The sequence below is a fragment of the Nansenia antarctica genome (genome assembly GCF_963989245.1).
Source record: "Nansenia antarctica genome assembly, chromosome: 6".
Classification (NCBI taxonomy): domain Eukaryota; kingdom Metazoa; phylum Chordata; class Actinopteri; order Argentiniformes; family Microstomatidae; genus Nansenia; species Nansenia antarctica.
Window position 1 is genome coordinate 65,228,900 of NC_137676.1, and position 9,831 is coordinate 65,238,730.

General features: G+C 47.2%; 1 protein-coding gene across 1 annotated transcript in view; it reads right to left on the reverse strand.

Moving 5' to 3' along the window:
- Positions 1–9,571, reverse strand: part of fbxw7 (F-box and WD repeat domain containing 7) — a gene marked incomplete at its 3' end in the record, with an annotated part of 176,371 nt that extends 166,800 nt beyond the window's left edge. Inside the window, exon 1 of the mRNA XM_080535048.1 lies at positions 9,248–9,571. The remainder of the gene's footprint in view (positions 1–9,247) is intronic.
- Between the last annotated feature and the right edge of the window lie 260 nt (positions 9,572–9,831).

Sequence of the window (9,831 nt, forward strand, 5' to 3'; positions counted from 1 at the left end):
CCCCCACCTGAGAAGGATGACCCCTCCACCCCCACCTGAGAAGGATGACCCCTCCACCCCCACCTGAGAAGGATGACCCCTCCACCCCCACCTGAGATGGATGACCGCCTCCACCCCCATCGCCACATTGCAGCACATGCCGCCACATTACAGCATGCGGGTTACTAAAACGCAGCGCTATACAACCAGTCACATCGCGCGCTTGCAGTAATGCAGCGTTGCTATACGACGCTCTCTAACGCGACCTATTACTAACGTCTAACGCAACATACTACACAACAAAACACAAACTAGGCTACATCTTATAGGACTAAGACAACCTGCAACACAAACCTGGCCTGCCATCTACCTTGTAGTGCTACTGGTGAAGAGAGCCTGTTGCGTCCTTGTAGTATTAGATCATTATTAGCGAAAAATAAAATGTGTAAATAAAGGTGTGTAAAAATCACTGATTGACTTGAGGTTGGCCTTGACTTGAGGTGTAATTACGTTGACTCTCTTCTGAGACAGGGTCCCGTAGTCACTCACTGTCAGTCACGGTCACACGCGGTCACTCGCGGTCACACATGGCCACTCGCGGTCACTCACGGCGAGGTCCCTGCGGTGCCACACTACAAACATTCCTCACCGGGTGGGTCCGAGGCCTCTCCACTCTGAATCTGGATAAGCGGTAAATAATTCAATCACTGAGGGGGAGGTGGGGGAATGTGGACCAGAGGACTGAGATTGAAATAACGTTTCAAAAAACAAAAACAAGCAGCCATTCCTTCAAGGATTCCCGTGGCGAAGGAGGCTCTGCTTGAGGGCGCTGGGGGGCCGCTGGCCGGAGCTGGACCGTCAGGGAGACCTCCCTTCACAGAGACAGCCGTTTCCATGTGAACGGATCCTCTGCTGGGGGGCCCCCTTTCATGGTAGGAAGGGGGTGGGTGGGGGGGGGGGCTGGACTGTCCTGCCCTGTCACAGCAGCCTCAGAAAATGGGCTGGTGGTGGGGATTGCTTTTGAGAGTGGGGATTGGGGGGGGATTGGGTTTGGGCAGGAGGTGGAAAGCAAAAAGAGCAAGAGAGGGCAGAGGGCCTGGCAGCAGCACCCAAGACAGGCGCTGATCGCTGCCACGTCGTCCAGGGGGGCTGTCACTTCAACTGTCACTTCAACCACCAGCTGAGAGAATGCCGGGAAGCGCCCTCAGGAAGAGACAGGGGGACATGTGAGGCCAACAGGGAGGAAAGGGAGGGAAAAGAGAGACAGGGTTGAGGAACAGGGAACGGGCTAAGGGAAAGGGCTAAAGGACCGGGACGAGTTAAGGGACGGGGCTAAGGGACAGGGACAGCTGTGGAAATGTCCACACGGTGCAGGAGGACAGCAACAAAGAAGCAGCGGCAGCAGGACAATGTCGGGGTTCCCCTTTCACCCCGTTTCAGTGGCCCATTGTAATCGATCGGTGGTAGTAATCCTCCCAGATAACGTTAAGAGAGCAAAACAGAACAGCGATGGAGAGAATAATGTGGGCGTAGGGAAAGGAGGATTTCCCTGGGGGTGGTTACTGGGTGCATGGGGAAAGGGGGTTACTTTTTCTTACCCTTCCATTCAATGTATCCTAAGCAACGACAGTTACCACAGCTTCTACAATGGAGGACACACATTCCGGCGAAGCAGCACTTTAACTGCCAACTTAGTTTGGTTTCTTCACATCAGAAACGGCAGCGGAAAGTGTAAATGAAGAACAATAAATAAATCATTGGACTCCGCTTTGATGTTAGTGGGCCAATTACAGACGCCTCCATTAAGGGGAAAAGAAAATCCTTCAGGAATCAAATGAATGAGATTTTCAGTGAGAAGACAACGATAACTACTAATAAATAAAGACAAATGTTAAGTTTCCCATAATTGAATTTGTTTGTTTAACATATTGGCAGGGGGCTGAAGTTACTGGCATACGCGTAGGAGTGATCTTACTAAATGAAATTTGCCAGAACGAGTGACAAAAGTAACATTAAAATCTCTTCTAGAGAACCATGGGGAAAACATTAGATGACACAATTACAAATTACGGCAATTATAATTACATGACGCATCAACTTGTCCTAACACTGATCGATGGTGGGAGCGAGGGTGACATCATATGCTGCGGAGAGAGAAACAATCTGGGATTCTCTCTCCTAGAACATTCCTTCAGGAGCGTTGCATCAATTCCACAATGCTGTTTGTCTCAGAACTGCCCCCTCCTCCAATCTCTTCTCCACTGTGTGTGTGTGCGTGTGTGTGTGTGTGTGTGTGTGTGTGTGTGTGTGTGTGTGTGTGTGTGTCGCATATAAGCATACATTCACACCAGAAGCCCACATCAAAGCTGCCTGCCTGGGAGATTCCTCTTGAGTGTTCATAACCCAACCCAGAGCAGCAGCGCTCTGAATTATTTACACGGCCCCTCGCGCGCCGCGGACAGGGGACCTGCAGGAGGCCGTTTTCAACGGGACAGAGAGTCAGCGCTGCCAGGGCCCTGCTGTGGATGCTGATGCTCCAGCTTCCATGACTCCAGACCGGCGGCCATCTTTTGATGAGAAAGGGCTGGGGGGGGGGGGGGGGGGGGAGGAGATATCTGAGGTAGGATGAAAACAACATTCCACCTTGATCCTGTGTCGCCTCTCAGTTCGAGAGGAAGGTGCCTCGGCAAGCAGGTGACCCGGTTTGAGGCACCTTGTGTGGATTCGAAGGCGAGGCGAGAGGTGGGGGGCGGGGGACAGGGGGACGGGGGGGTCGGGGGACTTGTGAGTGTTCAAGGACACGCAGGAGAACGAGTGTCGCTCTGTGTCAATATAATGTGTGAGTTTCGCAGTGAAGTCTGCCTCTGTCAGTCTTACAGAAGAGGGAAAGGGAAGCTAGGTGGTCAGCCAACCCACTTTCTACAACTGGCTAATGCAACCTCCATTTCCCATCGTCTCCGTCCTACAAGTACGTCTCGACATCAAGGGGACCAACCTCCATCGTACTTCTCTCCCACCCCCCCCCTTCTCTCTTTCATCTCCCCGGTGTTTTGGCAACATTGACTTCAAAGCCAGGAAACGACATCATCCCTGGATGAGAATGCTTTTAGCAGGACCCAGGGGTCAACACACACACACACACACACACACACACACAGCAGTAACAGTCGAGGGTGAGGGGAGACGTCATGTGAAGCTCTCGGTCTGCTGCAAACCTCTGCGAAGCTTAGCTTTTCTCAGTCTCCACAGTCAGACAAACCCATTAGGCTACGGTCTGGCCTACATTCCACTACACTACACAGCACAAACAGGATTTCGGTCAGCGCTCGGATCTTACTTGCACCGGTCACACTTCATGCGATTGCTTGGTAACTGCATCGTGCTGGAGTGGAGCAGTTTTCCGTTATTAAGTGGAAGACGGGCTACGAAACACGAACCGCTGTCATCGCATAATTCCGATGTAACAACATGTTATGTCATCAATCAATGGTTTATTTGACACATACGCACAGGGAGCAATTAGGGGTTAAGCGCCATGCTCAAGGGCAGTCGTAGGCAACTTCGATATGCCAGTCACTGGGGAGCTTGGTGGCGTAGCACACTAAGGCGTCAGCCATGTAAACGCAGGGTCCTCCGGTTCGATTCCGGCCGTCGACATATCCTGCATGTCATCTCTCCTTCCTGTCAGTCTCTACCGTCTCTATCCCAATAAAGGAGAAATGCCCTGAAAATGTTGACATGTTAATGATGAGTCTACAATTATTGCAGTGTCACTCACTACCACACAGGCATCACATGGAACCCTCTAGGAAGACCCCCTGGAGAAGAACCCCAGAATAGGAGATAAAGGCGGAAGGGCTGTCATGGCAACAACTGGATCGGAGGGCACAAGAATGGGGAGGATGTAGTAGGGGTTTCATCGATGGCCTTATCTTCCCTAGGGAATTTAAAGGCCTAATGTAAATGTGGTACTCAGGCATAGGGCCGCTTGGTGTCAGTTATTATCCTAAAACCAATACTGGCCCAATCCATCAAACAAGCAGCAAACAACTAGCCATTATCATCTGATATGGATGATCACTTACCGAACAAGTTAAAGCCCTTGATACATGATGTAACGGACGTTCTCTGTTAAATGATTTCTCGAAGTGCCATCACTCACTTCCCTGACCCGATTCTTGAGTGAGAAAATCCCTCGGTGTGAGAAACGACACTGAAAATAGAACTTTGAGCGCACCATTCCGTGGGAAAGGGCCTTGAAAGCCATCACCACTTCTCTTCTGCAAAATACAATGTTCTTTAGTTTTCTGTTGCTGTTGACAAGTCTTCCTCAACTCAAGGTCAGCATTACGCCGAGTACCGTCGGCAAAGACCAAAGTATCAGAAGAAGCTTTTGACAGCGGGACCTAGACGTAGATCTAGGAAAGACAAACAAATCATCATCGCTCATCAAAGAAAGTCATTTTACAGTCGGCCGGGCGTCCGTCCGTCAGAGAATGTTGTGACAATACGGACTCCCTCGCGATCGAGGCGATGAAGCAACCGTGCATTCTACCAGCCTCCTGGGCATTTTTCTCAAGCCTTAAATTGTGATGTCACATTTGGCCTTCTCTAAGTTTTCCCACTCATAACAGCGCTTGCGGGGTCCGGGCTAATATCACGAAGGATTAGCCTATACGTCAAAACCAGCACTCTCAGCCATCAGTCACCAGCGACTCTCAAACACTCCTCGAGGGCTGCGGCGGCGGGGACGGACCCTTTACGGCAGACTCCAAAGTAAACACTCCATCCAACTCCCATAACAGGAGACTGCAGAGGAAAGCACTGGCTGGGCCTCCTCACTGGAGCCACTCCAGAATATAAGCGTTATAATCCAATAATAACAATGAGGAGAAAAGCCACTGTTGTGCCAGACGGGGTCAGCCTAAACAACCGCACAGGCGTAGTGTAGTAACGTCAGTGTCCTCCGTAAGTAGCCTAATGAGACAGTCAAGCATGTTGTTTTTCTCTTTTGGCTCTATACCAAAGTAGAGATCATCAGCTTTTATATGAGGTTGTGTGTGTGTGTATATTGGTTTCACCTTTTAGATAACACTTTTCTTTTGTATACATATAGGCTACACCTATTTAATGGGACAGAGTCATAAAATGTCCAAATTAAGCACTTGTGTTTAGTATTTGGTTGACAATCCTTTGGATGCAATTTACTGCCTGAAGTCTGGTAACCATTGACTCCACTAGGCGCTGGGTACCTTCTGATGCTCAGCCAGACCTGTACTGAAGCCATCTACAGTTGTTGTTTGCTTTGAGGTCTATTTGCCTAAAATCGGATAATCAAGAAATTAAATGCATGTTCAGTTTGACTTGGCCAGTCAACAACTTTCCAATTTGGCAGTGAAAAACATGCTAGTTGTTATGGCGGTATGATTGGGGTCATTGTCTGTATTTTCACTCTGGACCATTATAATATTTATTTTATTTGCCCACAATAGCTTTTTCCAGACCTCATCCAAGTCTTCCCTGACCTTCCAGGCCGTTTGTGATTGCTGAGCTCACCAGTGCTTCCTTTGTTTTGAATAATGTTCCAAACTGTTGTTTTGGTACGTCTAAGGTTTTGGCTATGTTTTTGGTTAAATTGTTTCTGAGTGTCTTCCTTGACATTTCTTTGGTCTTAATGTTGACAGACACCATTGGCAAACGCAAAACCTAGAATCAACACTAGACACTGACAGATGTCTTATGCCTGCTCAAACGATGTGACGGAACACATCTGACTAACCACAAACATCTGTCAAACCAATTGTCCCATTACATTTGGTGCCTTGAAATAGGGGGACCATGTCTAAAAAGTCTTGTCATTTCTGCATGGTTAAACCACAACCATCAAATAAAAGCTGAGAGTCTCTACTTTCACCTCATAGTAATTGTTTGATTTCAAATCCAAACTTTTGGAGTACAGAGCCAAAAGAAGACAAAAGGCTTCACTGTCATTACTTATGGAGGGTACTCTACTGTATAAACATGATATGTTTGTAAGGGAGGTCAGCTATTCTTTTGTTATTGATTAGTGACAGCCAGCGTCCATAACTCCGAGCAGAGCCGCGTCTCTGCACAAACTATACTAAGAGAGACATTATGTAGGCCTGCATGTTACTTTCACCTGTCAAAAGAATAAATATTTAGATTGCACTCTCTGAGCTTGGCAGCCAGAAAAACACAGTCCCTGTGGGATAATCACTACTCAACACCGTAGGGTAGAGCCAACCCTGAGGAGTAAGCCATCGACAACAACCGCATGGCCCTCAAACAAACAGCAGCCTGCATAAACAACCAAGCGTGTTCCATAACTACTACACTGCACGCATCTCTCACTAGTCGCCCTTTAAACTCACCGTCACCACGAGCGCTGTTAAAAAAATAAAACTGTTATTCACAGAGAGAAATTAGTTCAGCTCTGATGTCCCACTTCCTGCTGCTCAACGGAGCAGAGAACTGTATTGTTTAGAGTGTCTCTTGGAGACCTCCAGGGCCTTCTCTGCTCTTCCGTTTGTCGATGGAGGGGACTGGCTTCAAGGAGATATTGAGGACATGGGAACTCACTGTACAGGGAGAGGCCCTGAGCCCAGTAATGACACACTCTGAAGAAGGGAGGGAGGGAGTGAGACATAGAGACATAGAGACAGAGAGAGAGAGTGTGTGTAATAGAAGAGAAAGAGAGAGAGAGAGACAGAGAGAGATATCAGAGGGGGTTGAGAGAGTGTTAAAGGAGAAGGGAATCAATTGAGCTTGAAAAGGGAAAGGGAAGAGGAAGAGGGTGGGAGGGAGGGAGGGAGGTGCTCAGAGTGGAGATGGCCCTAGATGTGCAGGTGTGGGCTAAGTGGGTAGGAGTGACCTTCCTCTATCCATTTCAACTAACAAGTGGTGTAGTTTCCTTCTGCTGGCTCTGAGGTGGTTACCAAGGTTACCTTCCTGACAGTTGCATCCTGGACCTGAGCCTTTTTTCTCAGTTCTCAGGAACACGACTCTCGCCCCCTCTCCTCCGTCCTCCACTCGCGTCCTACTGAACACGCATCGGAGGAGAACACCTAGGTTCCTCCCCCTTTACATATCCTCCTCCAATGCTTTTTGAGGACGGGAGCGAGTGGAGAACGGAGGAGAGGACGAGAGAAGAAGTCCTGTTCCTGACAGCTGATAAAAGGCTCCAGTCTTCTTCAGTGGGTGCACAAAGTGAAGATCACTTCATAACGGTCAGACGCCATTCTGAACATCCTACAAACGAATGGTGACAGGCTGATATGCCATTTAGCTGACGGTTTTATCCAAAGCAACATTTTCAGTCATTATGGTCCCAGCGACAAGAGGGTTGCAAGCAAAATAGGGACAAACGTTCTCCAAAAGTGCAATTACTCTGGTAACATTGTATTAACACGGTGGTGATGAGTTGAGCTTTACTCAAGCGGAGTATACAATCACAAAGCAGTGAGTGTATAGCCCAGTGTGTAACAGCATGTTAATACATACATAAATGTTGTTAGTGTAGTAACAAAGTTCCTACACAGGGATAGACAATTTAAGTGTGTGTGTGTGTGTGTGTGTGTGTGTGTGTGTGTGTGTGTGTGTGTGTGTGTGTGTGTGTGTGTGTGTGTGTGTGTGTGTGTGTGTGTGTGTGTGACCATCAGCTTAGCGTGCTTACCACACAGCAGAGGGCATTGGAAAAACATTACACCATCATGTGCAGTGATTGCATAACTGGAAATAGGTTACGAACACAGGTTATCCCTTCACAACAGTCTACATATTATGACTAAGTTGTGAAATGAGCTGTTTTGTTCGGCTTGCAACTACTATAACCTATGTAAAACACAGTCTTGGGAGCTACTAACTTTATTGATCTTGGGAGAGCTTGTGCAACAACAACATAAGTGATCTATTCATTTCTATGCTCATCGATTAACAGAAGCATGGTACTTTGGCTAGTTATGTTGTTGTGGCATAAAATCAACTCCACACATGCTTAGAATACGTTTCGATCGTATAATAACACGTAATTCATGAACTATATGCCCAATCTAAAAAATTCAAACAGTTTCTGAAAGCAGAGAAGTTGCACTTTTGGAACAGTTGAACTTTTTTAGGCTTATTACGGTAGGCGTTCGGCGATGCCAGCATGTGCTCGGGCTCAGAGACTGGCGCCTTCCAGCCAAGCAAGAAAACTTTTCCCTGCTGTCTTGTTGATCAACCCAACTTTTCTCTCCTCCCTGCCGCATTAACAAGGACAAAAACGACCAGACGTTTATAAAACACGCCGACTGAGTCTGACTTACAGGCTAGAATGTCTAACTGTTAAACGTTAAAAAAGAGACAGTTTCATACACACAAAACTATGTCATCTGTGGGTCTGTGTTAGCTAGTAGTATATCCGTTAGTGTGCTAATACGATTTAGCATGCTAAGCTAGCTTACACTAACATCCCTACGAGGTTCTACACACACGCTAACCTAGCTGGCTAACTTAGCATGTAGCCCACTAGGTTACGTCTCACATAACGACTGTGCGAAATGTGATCGCAGCAACACGTGACGTTAGAATGATAAGGTTATTTTACATAATCTGATCCATTAGGTGTTTATTAATGCCTGTGTGGTGTTATTTGTAAAAAAAAAAAAATGTTGACATTTTTGAGTTAGTAATTCATAAAATACAAAGGTTCCATCTCACAAAACATAATGGAATGTAAAAACTTTGACGCTCAATATCTCTGAACTGCCCTAAACGGAGACGAACCTTATCATTCTAAACGGAGATAGAACCTTATCATTCTAAACGGAGATAGAACCTTCTCATTCTAAACGGAGATAGAACCTTATCATTCTAAGCTCACGAACAACCAACGAATCTTCTTCTTCTGCACAAGTCTAGTGGCTATTTATTGACACACTGTGTGTGCCGTTCAATTTCAGAAGGTCGCTAACTAGCTTGTCGCTAAACTGAACGAGCTAAAAGAAGTGCACATTTAGTACCAGCATGGTCATACTAAAAATACATCAATCGCTAAAGCTAGAGCCGTTTAACATTTGATTACATCCTGGATTTATCGCGATTAATATGCGATCATCAGTGCAGAACACTGAACCATCTCTCTCTCTCTCTCTCTCTCTCTCTCTCTACGGCCCTTCGGTTGTCTCGGTGGGCTGCAGCGATACACACACACACACAGCCCCCCGATGATCACCCGTTCCCTCATCCACCCCCAATCCCCTTTATTTACCTGGGGTATGAGCGATCAGGACGGAATCAGCCCAAGGAAAGAAGCCCTCCTCTCCTTCTTGATATTATGTCCCAGAAAAAAAACGGAGAGATCGGAGATCTTCTTCTCCTCCGGTTTGTTGTTGATGAGGTCTCTCCCGTGTCAACCCTCCCCGGTTAGCTTAGCTAACCGAACCGAACAGGCTAACCTCGCAGATCACAATATCCTTGATGACACTCTCACTACTAAGATACTTCCGTTTCTACGACAATCACAATGTCATGTGGAAAATAGGTAATCGTTCTGGGATTTGGACCACGATCGCTGGTTGCTGATTGCTCTCGGATAGAGAAAGATTGCTCTCCTGAAACAGCGTATAGCTCCGTATCCGAACCGTGACTGAAGGGGGAGAGTGTGTTAATACGAGGCTCCGATCAGAAGCTGCTTCCTTCCACACAGGCGGTGTGGTGGTTCCCCGTCTCTCTGCACCGACTGGAGAGAACCAGAGTCGCACGATGATGAGAACAGTTTTTTTTTTTTTTTTCAACGACGCTTGGATATGACATCGATCGAAACAGTGGCCCTCTGCTCACTTATTATTGTCA